The sequence below is a fragment of the Narcine bancroftii genome, chromosome 1 (genome assembly GCF_036971445.1).
Source record: "Narcine bancroftii isolate sNarBan1 chromosome 1, sNarBan1.hap1, whole genome shotgun sequence".
NCBI lineage: Eukaryota > Metazoa > Chordata > Chondrichthyes > Torpediniformes > Narcinidae > Narcine > Narcine bancroftii.
In genome coordinates, this window is record NC_091469.1 from 398949585 (window position 1) to 398961857 (window position 12273).

The 12273-nt window shown below is 46.2% G+C and overlaps 1 long non-coding RNA gene across 1 annotated transcript in view; it reads right to left on the reverse strand.

Moving 5' to 3' along the window:
- Window positions 1–12273, reverse strand: part of LOC138751460 (uncharacterized) — a 79210-nt gene that overhangs the window by 46861 nt on the left and 20076 nt on the right. The gene's annotated exons all lie outside the window — the stretch shown is intronic.

The following is a 12273-nucleotide window of genomic DNA, read 5'->3' on the forward strand; positions in this document are numbered from 1 at the left end:
GGATTGGGAATGTGGGAAAAAGCCAACCATTTACAGGAGCTTTGCAGGTCAGGCAGCATCTGTGGAGGAAAAGGACATTTTGGGCCCAAAGCCCGCCTCCTCACTCTCCCCACCTGATTCCACCTGCCCATCCTCCTTTCCACCTTGGCCCACCTGTCACCTTCATTGCTTCTCCTCTTCCCTTTATTCTGGTGATCCTTTCTCTCTGCTCTCAGACCTGACAAAGTGAATCAACCCAAAATGTTGATGACTACATTCCCTCCACAGATGTTGCCTGACCTGCTGAGTTCCTCCACTAGCTTTTTTTTGTTTTGCTATTCCCTAAATCTCTGCTAACTCCAACAATCAGTCTTATTGAGACAAAGAAGGAGGCTATACTCCCTATTTTATTTATATCATGCAGTGCATTTTCACTTTATATACCCATCAGTTCCCTTTGGCACTTATCTACCTACATTAGGTGCCATCTACAAGAGCTAATTAACCTACCATAGAACATTAGAACATAGAACAGGCCTTTTGGCTCTTCTAGTCTGTGCCAAACTATTATTCTGCCTAGTCCAACCAATCTGTGCCTAGTTCCACTACCTGTACCCAGTCCATAGCCATCCATACCCCTCCCATCCATATGCCTGTCAAACTCTTATTACATGTTAAAATTGAGCCTGCATTTACTACTTCAGCTCCAGCTTGTTCCACACTACCACCATGCTCTGTGTGAAGAAGTTGTCCTTAATGTTTCCCCGAAACTTTTCCCCTTTCACCCTTAGCCATTGCGATGTAATGAGAGACCAAAACACATTGGGAAGATAAGAAACTCAAGAGAGAATATGCAAGATCCACGCAGAGAACACACAGAAATTGAGTTCACATCCATGGAATTGTGAGGCAAGAGTATCAATGATATTCCACCTGAGTATCTTTCTCCCTCTGTATCTCTCTTGATCACAATATGGCACTTGGTATACCACTCTCAAGTGATGATGCAGTTGAGCTAACCCTTTCCATCTCTACACATGTGCCACCACACTCTGGCACATATCATTATCATTGATATCCTTTTACATGGAACATAGAACAGTTCAGCAGAAGAACAGGTTCTCTGCTTAATATTGCCCTTCTTTGATATGGAGTTCATAATGTACTTCTGACATGTTTTCCACACTAAAGGCCTTATTCTTTTAAAAAAAACTGTGATCTTACTATGTCACCTGGAAAGCAATAAATACAAACACTGAATCTGAAAAAAAACAAAAAAATCTGGAACACTCAGTAGTCAGGCAGTATTTATACAAAAGCAGGCAGAGTGAATGCTTCAGGGTGAACTGTTAAGACTGCTTCCACCCCCCCTCCCCCCTCCCCCAAGGATGTTGGCTGACCTGTTGCGTGTTCCCAGCATTTTCAGTTTTGTTTCCGCAGCTTATTTTGTTTTTTTTTGCTTTCAAGATTACACATATCAGTTATAGTATCCTTAAGTGGCAAATGAGTAAGTTTCATCATGGTTTTATTATTGCTTAATGGAAATTATAAAGCCATTATGGCTTTCAATTTTTTCCTGTAAGTTAACATCAAAAGTGCCATTAAGTGAAAATAAGTATGGATGATAAAAATCATTTTCTTGGAGTAAACATCACTCCATGTATCACTGGCACAAAACAGGAAGAAGAATAATGTATAAAGGAATGTTGGTGGGTTAGCTATAAATATTAGGCAGGATTTCCACATAGTTTAGATTTAAAGTCCTGAATAATTATATCTACATCAACTAAGATCTGTAGGACAATCCCCTTCAAGTTGCCAGTCAAATAGGTTCATAGCAAACATGGACATGAATTTTACCAGAGCTGATGAACACAACTGTCACTTAAATGACACCTTTGATGTAGCAAACTATCCCCAAAAGTGCCAGCAGCCCTGAGGGGGGGATGACTGATTCTACTGTTGAAGTGGTAAACTTTAGAACAAGTTTAGAGACCGAGAGGGATGCAGTATGATAATGGAATTCAACGAATGCTCTTGTGAGCATGAAATGAAACAGATGAAAGCTCTGTCATAATTATGAGTAGAGGATGGTAGATGGGGAAAGCAGGCACTGACAGTAAACCCGACGGTGAATGCAGCACGAGTTCCTCTCATTCTAATATTTTTAAAGTGCATGCTCCCCTTTATATTGGGAATGCTTACCATCTGTTAGGGGAAGCCCACAAATAACAGGACAATACAAAAGGGACACTGTCAGTATAATCCTTCCATCCATTTTCTTTCCCTTTACATCTAGGATTCATGAAAGGATTACTGAAACAACTGTGTCAGTCAATAATGCAAATTAAATTCCCATTCAAATCTCAATTTAGCCTTAAATATTTGTGATTGAGACAATCTGTTCTCTGTTTATCACCTGAGATTAAATGTTAACACACAGTGTTGTATCTCTCCAATGTTAATCTAATGCAGGCTTGGAGTGAGATATAAATTGTCACACTGACTTAATTTCAATTTTACTTTAGTCATCTCCCTAATGATGTGTTTACTAAGTTAATTTGGATCTGGGATCACATTCTAGCTCATTAGAACACTTGGATCAAAGTAACTTAGTCAGAAGAATGGAATTTCAAGTCATTACAGTCAAGATGACTTGAAACTGAAAATAAAAAAACCAAATATTGATACAATTACTTTTACAAGGCTATGTAGTAAAGATTATTCTTTTTTTGGTTATAGCTATATATGCCGTCTTGTAGCGTTTGAATTATGCAGGCGTGGAGAAGAACAACACGCATACCAAAGCCTTGAAGTCGAGACTGGTTTATTGCACTGGCCATCGCATTTATACGGGCCCCAGGCACTAACATCAGGACCCTGCATCATCACAGCGCCGGCCTAGGATTGGCACAGTTCCCCATCTTCCTGCCATACAGGAGGTCACCTGGGACGACGGCAGGTGTCACCCCAAGTCCGCGTGGTTGCCGCGTATGTTGGCCATTTTGTGGTCCGGTCTGCATCTCTGTGCGTGGGCCACTGCATGACCCTTTCCCCAGAACCAGTGATCGGGCTGTTGTCCACTGACTTGGGCAGTCTGCCCTTGTGTCGCGGGGAAGAGGTGGAGACCGACTAGTTGCAATCCAGATATGCCAGTTTCAGGCGGTTGACAGTAAAAGTCTTCTCCTTATTGCTGATGTCAAGGTTGAAAGTGGACCTGTTGCCCCTGATGACCCTATAGTGCCCCTCGTAGGGTTGTTGGGCCGGCCAGTGTGCGCCCCTTTGCACAAACATACTGACGTGTCTTTAAGTCCCTGAGGATGTTATGTTTGGGATAGCTGTGTGGTCGGGTTGCTGTGGGACCAAGGACCCCAGTTTTAACTGTAAGTTCTCAAGGTTGGCCGCGGGGTCATCTGGGCATTTGTCGTGGGCCAAGAACTCCCCCAGAATGATTAAGGGTGTGCTTTAGACCATCTCCGCAACTGAGGTGTTGAAGTCTTCCTTCGGCATGGTGCGAGTTCCCAGAGGTCTGGATGGAGAACCTGTTGGCTTCCCTCAGCGCTGGGCCCTGCTTGCTGTTGCAGGTGTCGAGTCCTGTGGAGGGTGGGACACTTATTTCAGACACCAGTGTGGACCAGGAAATGCCTGCCAGACAAAGAGTCCCAAAAGTAGAGGAGGCTATCATGTGGACTAACCACTGCAGCCATCAACGATGGTTGGCCAGGGAGTTTCCCGGAAATCCGCAGGGTGGACGGCATCGATTGGCCTCTGCACTCCATCACTGATGATAGTAGCAGAATTGTCCTGGGGCATTAGCTTGCCTCTCCACTGGTCTTTGTCTCTCAGGTGGCTTGCCATGGGATCCTTCTTCACTCTCCAAAACATGTCCTCCTGGGCTGCAACCCTTTGAGAATCGCTGAAGTCCTCGTCTATGAGCAAGAGTCGGATATCCTTAGGCAGCTAGTCCAGAAAGATCTGCTCGAAGAGCAGGCAAGGTTTGTGGCCCTCAGGCAAAGCAAGCATCTTGTTTATTAGGGCAGACGAGGACCTCTTCCCTAATCCATCCATATGTAGCAATCAGGTGGCATGCTCGGGCCGGGAGAGCCCAAAAGTGCAGGTTAACAGCACTTTGAGGGCTGCTTATTTGCCTTGCTCCGGAGTCTGCTGTAGGAAGTCTATGACCTTTGCTGATGTGTCTTGATCAAGAACGCTCATGACATAGAGGTAGTGGGTGTTGGTGGTGACAATATGTCAAAGCTGGAACTGGGCCTTGTCCTGCTTGAACCACACATGTCTGCGGCATAAAAAATGTTGGGAGCCTGAGTGAGACCACGTGGATGGTCACTGGCTTCGCCTGGTCTGTCACCTTCGGGTTCAACTGCCGGGATCACCAATGTAGCATTCACACTATGCGAGCGTAAAGAAGAATGACACGCACAGGCCTTGAAGTTGAGACTGGTTTATTGCTTTGATCATTGCATTTATATGGCCCTAGGTGCTGATGACATGGCTTAGTGTCACTGGAACGCCGGCCTAGGATTTTCTAGCATTCCCACCACAGTCTCCATCTTCCCGCTATGCGGGAGGTCACCTGGGACGACGGCCCATGTCACTTCCAGGTCCGTGTGGTTGTTGCTTTCATCAGCCATTTTGGGGGCCGGTCTGTGTCTTTGTGTGCAGGCCACTACAGTCTATTATTAGTTGAAATCCTGAATACCCACTGTAATATTACTGAAGGGCACAAATAGCCAAATGGCATGATAATTAAAGAGTTAACTACAAGCTTCTTTTCATCACTTATAGCACACAAGAAACTTTTTAATGTAAGGCTTTGTAGGCTTTGTAGGTCACGTATAAATCATGTGAAAAGTATCAGAAGCTTGAACTGGGAATAATCCACTTGTCCACCCACCTAAGTTTCCGCCTTCTGAAACCACACATAACTGCACTAATTCTTTGAGGAGACCTATAATCTTGTTAGCCACATGTGAAACAAACCAATTTAGTGATTTTACCAGTGAAGAAATTTATGGCTTAGGAACAGGTCACTTAGTTCACCGCAATCATGGTACTTTTCAATAAGTTTGGCTTGCAGGTTTGTCATCCACAGGTTCTCTTCTCATCTCCACATCAATCATTTTACTTGTAAAAAAGCTGTTGTTTTTAGACACACAGCAGAGTAACGGCCTTCCAGTCCACGTCTAATAACACCCAATTGAACTATAACCCCTCCCCCCACCCCCTGTACGTCTTGAACAGAAACCGGATCACATGGAGAAAACTCACACAGACTTGGGGAGAATGTAAACTCCTTACAGACAGTGTCAGATTCAAACCCGGGATGCTGGCACTGTAAGTTTTATGCTAGCTGCTGTGCTAACCATGTTGTCCATCTGCACTAACCGTGCCACTCAGTTGTTGCAGAACTGTTTAACTCTCAAATGGATTGCATTTGCTACCATCAAATTCATGGGAATCCATGGAAATTGCAAAGATTTCCTTAGTGTCTCCATTTTCACCTCTTTCAAAATCTTGAGAAGCAGGATCATGAGGTCTTGAAAATTTATTGTCTTTTAATCTCATTAGCATAATTAAAATACTTTTTAAAATTAATGCTATACTCTTTCTGTTGACCATTAACACCAGATTTGTTCTTCTCCATTATTTTGGGATGTTTATTTGTGTTCTGTGAAAGCAGACAGCATTTTATTTTCCATTTTCTCTGTCATTTTCTTCTATCTCAATATCCAGTGTAATTCTCGTCTGCCAAGGAGGTGCCCACATGAACTTTTGATAAATGCTTCCTTTTTATATATCTGTGGAAGCTGGTACAGTTTGCTTTTATGTTTCTTTCTGGATTAGTATGTTTTTTTTTCTTTTCCTTGTCAATACTTGTTCGGCCTTTACTGAATTCTGAAAAAAATTCCAGCTATTGAGGTTATTTAGCAAAGTTAAAAACTTTTTTCCTTTGATTTAATACCAATTTAATTTCCATTCTTCCTGATGAGCTTTTGTACCTCAAGAGAAAATAGATTTGTTGTTAACTATGTGTTAATTATTTAAATATTGGCCGGAAATTTCAAAAAGTAATAACAGGCAGTTCAATTTAGTCAACTCCTGCCCAGAACAGTTTTCATTGTTTATATTAAAGACATCCTATTTCAGATTGAATCAAATGACTTATACTCATGTAAAATCCTACCATATTACAATTCCCATTCTCTGAAAGCCTCTCAATTATCTAATTAATACACAGTAAAATAAACTGGTTAGCACCTTAAAAGTCTGACCTTGTAAACCATCTATTGGACACAAAATTAATTCATCTTTATTGTTACTTTGGTTTAGCCAGTCTATTTAAAATTTAAATCACCTTTGATTAATTATGTTCATTACATTCAGCTCTACTTTTTTCTGGATTATACTCTGCCTGACTTTACCTCCATTGCTTGTGGTGTGCAGCTCTGTTTAGTGATTTTCCAAGCCAAGTTTCCCTCCCCCCTCCCCTCTTTTCCCACCCTTTATTATCAGAACTTCTCTTCTGATTTTTTGTTTTGGCTTTCTCTTCCAGAAGCTATACTTCAGACCTACCTTGCCATTACATCTCTGAAGCGGCCAGTGGATTGTGCCCATTTATTTTATTTCTGCCACTTATTGATCTACTTTGTTTTGAATGGTGCATAGTCATTCATGACTTAGAATTTGTTTGTGTCTCTGATGTTAAGTGGAGATGTATTGTTATACTTACTTTCTCACATTTCCTGATACATTCTGGCTATTACTCATTCTTTCTGCACTTCACTCTTGTTTGTCCTTTGGCTTTAACTGTGTAAATTCTCCCCCACTAGAAACCTCCCACCACCACTTAGTTTACAGCCTTATCTATGTCCTTACCTTGATATGTATTAAAGCTAAATACAGAAAAGTGTGGGAGAAAATCAGCAGATGATGCAGCATTCTTCATTGCAAAGATATGTAACCAACGTTTTGGGCCTAGCCCTACGTCTGAGCTCAGACCTAAAATGTTGCTTATGTATATTTGCCATAAAGGACCTTACATGACCTGCTGAGTTTCTCCAGCATTCTTGAGTATTAAAATCAGAGCCTCTGCAAAGTTTCAACGTGCATTAAATCTAAAATTAAAACTTTTGACATGAAATTCAGAAAAGTTCCATTAAGGGTGTGTGATTCTAGTCATCAGTCCATCTCCCTTTGTGAAGCCATAAATTGTAAAGAAAATGCGAGGATGCAGTTGGTTCAGTAGATAGTGCTCCTGCCTTATAGCTCAGTAATTCTGGTTCAATCCTGACCTCCAGTGCTATTCTTTTATTACCACGTGGATTTCCTCTGAGTGCTCTAAATAACTCCAACATCCTTAAAAACATGCTGGTGTGGCGGCGCACATCACAATGCAGGCGAACCAGCTCCGCATTTGTCACGGGTGAGGCAGCTGAGCAGACGCATCAAGATGGCACCGCCGGGTTTTGCTTCCCTCGTGATCAAAGGGATCGCACAGGAACACTTGGCAGTGTCATTACGCCACCACCCACGCAGAGGCAGGACTTGCCGGCCGCCTTGAAAGGCGCAGCGTGGGCTTTTCAAATTAAACCGTTGCAAGCAAAACTGACTCACAGTGTGTAGTCTTGTTCTTTTGCTCCCTCTCTGTAGCTACCACTACAGTTGGTGAACCCCAACGAACCCAAACAATTCTGGACTCTACATCATGGACACTGCAACAGTCAACGCAGTAGCCATGAAATTACTGACTTTCTGGATGCTTCACCCATGCACTTCGTTCAGGCAAGCGGAAGCGCAATTCCACCTCCGACTCGACAATGTTCTATCATGTCAAGAGACCGCAATCAGGGTGGACAACCTGATACACGAACCCCCGGAGGAAGGTAAATACCCAGCTCTCAAGAAGCTCCTCTTAAGTGTTTTCGGCCTGTCCAGATGACAGCTCGTCTAGGAGACAGAGCACCATCTGTCCTCATGGATGAAATGCTCATGCTAGCAGAGGGCCACTAGCCGTGCCTCATGTTTGAGCAGGCTTTCCGAGAGCAGATGCCAGATGACATACAGCTGCTGTTAGCGGACGAGGATTTCTCCAACCCACGCAAGGTCATGGCCAGAGCAGACATCCTGTGGCACACAAAATTTGAAAATGTGTCCGCCATGAACCAGATAACATGTCCCCACCCTAACCGAGCACAACCCCACCCCAGCAAGCTAGCAGAGGCACCAAACACTAACTGGTATCGTTATCACCAACACTGGGGAGCACAGGCATGAAAATGCAGGCAACCCTGCTCGTTTCCGGAAAACGGAGAGCCCCAGCCACTGCTAATGGCCACAGCGGCTGGCCACATCAATAGCCTTTTGCACTTCCCCTACAAGGTTAGTGGCCAATGGTTCCTGGTTGACACAGGTGCCAAACTCAGCATCATCCCACCAACCACACTAAAGGCACAAATGCGTCCACAAGACCCCACGCTCCAGATGGCAAACCACACCACCATCAAAATCTTCGGGTTGCGCAACATGCAAATACAGCTCGGCAACGAAAAGTTCTGGTGGAATTTCACACTGGCTGTGGTGGACACATCACTGACTTCCTTCAGGTGCACAGCTTTCTGTTGGATATGAAAGCCACGTGCCTAGTGAATGCCCGGACCTTCCAAACCGTCCAACTCAAAGCTACTATCGCCTGCAACCCAGAAGTGGCCACAGTGAGCGTCCCTAAAGATGAGTATAGCCACCTCCTGGATGAATTACCGGCTATTCTCAAACCGTAATTCACTTCCACCATGCCACTGCATAGAGTGCTACACCACATACTGACCCAAGGCCCCCTTCTCCACGTCAAAGCCAGGAAGCTTCCCCCAGACAAACTGCAGTTGGCCAAAGAGGAATTTTCTTGAATGCAAGAGTTGGGAATAATCCACAGGTCTGACATTCCATGGGCGTCCCCACTACACATGGTCCATAAATCCTTAGGCAGGTGGCCGTCCTGTGGGGATTACTGCCGCCTTAATGACTCCACCACACCCGACTACTACCCAGTCCCACGCATGCATGAGTTCATCGCCAACCTTCACTGCGCAAAAGTGTTCTCCAAAGGTGATTTGGTGCATGGCTATCACCTAATCCCCATCCACCTGGACAAGATTGGTAAGATGGCCATTATCACCCCATTCAGACTTTTCAAATTCCTCTTGGTCTCAAGGACGCAATGCAAACATTTCAGTGCTTGATGGACGCGGTGGGCAGAGACTTGGACTTTATGCGCATCTACTTGGATGACATACAAATTGCGAGCAAGGTCCACTAGGAGCACAAAGACCATCTCCGCAGACTCTTCACTCGCCTGTCGGAATTTGGATTCACGATCAACATGGAAAAGTGCTGATTTGGAAAAGACTCCATGCATTTCTTGGGCCACACTATCACTGCAAACAGGGTGGCACCATCAGCAGAAAAGGTCGCAGCCATATGCCAGTTCACATGCCCCAACACACTCAAAAGTCTCCAGGAATTCATGGGGATGGTTAGCTTCTACAACCAATTTATCCTGGGGTCAGCTAGCATCATGAGACCACTGTTTGTCATGAGATAGCCGCCAAAAGCAAAACCTTGCATGGACAGAGGAGGCCTTTCACCACAATGTCACCTTGTTGGTTCACCCCAGATCAGATGTACCCATGGCACTCAGCATGGATACATCAGCGACAGCCATCGGAGACATCCTTGAGCAATCCTACGAAGGTCAGTGGAGGCCACTGGCCTTTTCAGCCATCACCTGCGCCCTCTTAAATACCGTGTGTTCAACAGGGAGCTCCTGGCACTTTACCTGGCTATCTGGCACTTTCATTATTTTCTGCAGGGCAGGTCATTCACGGTTTTGACGGACCACAAACCCCTCATCCACTCCTTCGCCATGGCCAAGGACCCCTGGTCAAAGCGTCAACAACGCCACCTATCCTATATATCCGATTTCACCACTGCCATCCGGCATCTCTCCGGCAAGGACAATTTCGTGGCTGACACACTCTCCCGGCCCGCCATCCAGTCCTTATCCCTCAGACTGGACTACTCCCAGCTGGTGCAGGCGCCAAAAGAGGATGAGGAAACAGCCATCACCGGCCTCTGCTTCGAAGACTTCAGTCTGCCGGACAGCCCTGACATGCTTCGTGTGATGTCTCCACTGGCGCACTGCATCTGTTAGTGCCACAACAATGGAGGCACCAAGTTTTCAAGGCTGTTCGTGACCTTGCACACCATCTATAAAAAACACAACCAGTATGGTAGCGCAGAGGTTTGTGTGGCACGGCCTGAGAAAACAAGTCATGCAGATGGCTCGCAATTGCACCCAGTGTCAAGCATCCATTGTCCACTGTCATCAAGACCCAAGGCCATCAATTCAACCCTCTGAAGAGGCAGTTCGAACTGACATGTATACATGTCAACTTCATGGGGCCCACTGCCCATCTCCCACAATGCCCAGTACCTCTTCACAGTAATAGAGCACACCATGAGATGGCCGGAAGCCATCCCTTTACAAGACACCTCAACTGATTCCTGTGCCAGGACACTGCTCGCACAATGGATTGCGAGGTTTGGGGTACAAGTCCACATAACCACCGACAGAGGGGTGCAGTTCACGTCCGCACTGTTGACACTGCTTGCAACGCTCCTGGGCATCAAGCTGCACCGCACCGCCGCCTATCACCCACAGTCCAACGGACTCGTCAAATGTTTCCACCACCACATGAAGTCACCCCTCATGGCCCATTTAAATGCCCCCAATTGGGCAGATGAGCTCCCCTAGGTCCTACTGGGCATCAGAATGGCATCTAAAGAGGATTTACAGGCATCCTCAGTGAAATTGGTGTATGGCGCCCCACTAACCCTGCCAGGCGATTTCTTCCCACCGTCTCGGGTTTCAGACACCGAGGGAAATGCATCGTTACAGGACCTACGGGACAGGTTCGCATCTTTTGCACCCCCACCAACCCTCATACAACAGATGCCGGCCTGCATCCATCCCCAAAGACTCATCAACTGCAGACTTTGTATTCGTCCACCACGGCCCGCATTTCACCCCCCTCCAATGACCTTATGAAGGCCCGTACAAGGTCCTGCACAACTCAGGCATAACTTTCACACTGGACACTGGGGGAAGGAACTGTTCACAGCAGATAGGCTGAAACTGGTACATCTGGAGTTCAGCTAGCAGATCGTACCAGCACAGCCAAAATGCCGGGGGCAACCTCCTAAAGGCATGGTCCCACAGTGCTCAGGGACAACGGGACACTAAAGCTGGTTCTGGGGGAGGGGTTGTGTGGCGGCGCATATCACAATGCAGGTGAACTGGGTTCGTGTTTGTCACGGCCGTGGCAGTGGAGCAGCTGCGTCAAGATGGCACCGCCGCCGGGTTTTGCTTCCCTTGTGGTCAGAGGGGCCAAGCACGCGTACTCGGCTGCCTCGTTACGTCACCACCCACGCAGAAGCGGGACTTGCCGGCCACCTTTTAAGGTGCAGCATGGGCTTTTCAAATTAAACCTTTGGAAGCGAAAATGGCTCACAGTGTGTAGTCTCCTTCTTTCACTCCTTCTCTGCAGCTATCTCTATCTTCATTCTTTGGCTTGGCTTCGCGGACGAAGATTTATGGAGGGGGTAAAAAGTCCACGTCAGCTGCAGGCTCGTTTGTGGCTGACAAGTCCGATGCGGGACAGGCAGACACGATTGCAGCGGTTGCAAGGGAAAATTGGTTGGTTGGGGTTGGGTGTTGGGTTTTTCCTCCTTTGCCTTTTGTCAGTGAGGTGGGCTCTGCGGTCTTCTTCAAAGGAGGTTGCTGCCCGCCAAACTGTGAGGCGCCAAGATGCACGGTTTGAGGCATTATCAGCCCACTGGCGGTGGTCAATGTGGCAGGCACCAAGAGATTTCTTTAGGCAGTCCTTGTACCTTTTCTTTGGTGCACCTCTGTCACGGTGGCCAGTGGAGAGCTCGCCATATAATACGATCTTGGGAAGGCGATGGTCCTCCATTCTGGAGACGTGACCCATCCAGCGCAGCTGGATCTTCAGCAGCGTGGACTCGATGCTGTCGACCTCTGCCATCTCGAGTACTTCGACGTTTGGGGTGTAAGCGCTCCAATGGATGTTGAGGATGGAACGGAGACAATGCTGGTGGAAGCGTTCTAGGAGCCGTAGGTGGTGCCGGTAGAGGACCCATGATTCGGAGCCGAACAGGAGTGTGGGTATGACAACGGCTCTGTATACGCTTATCTTTGTG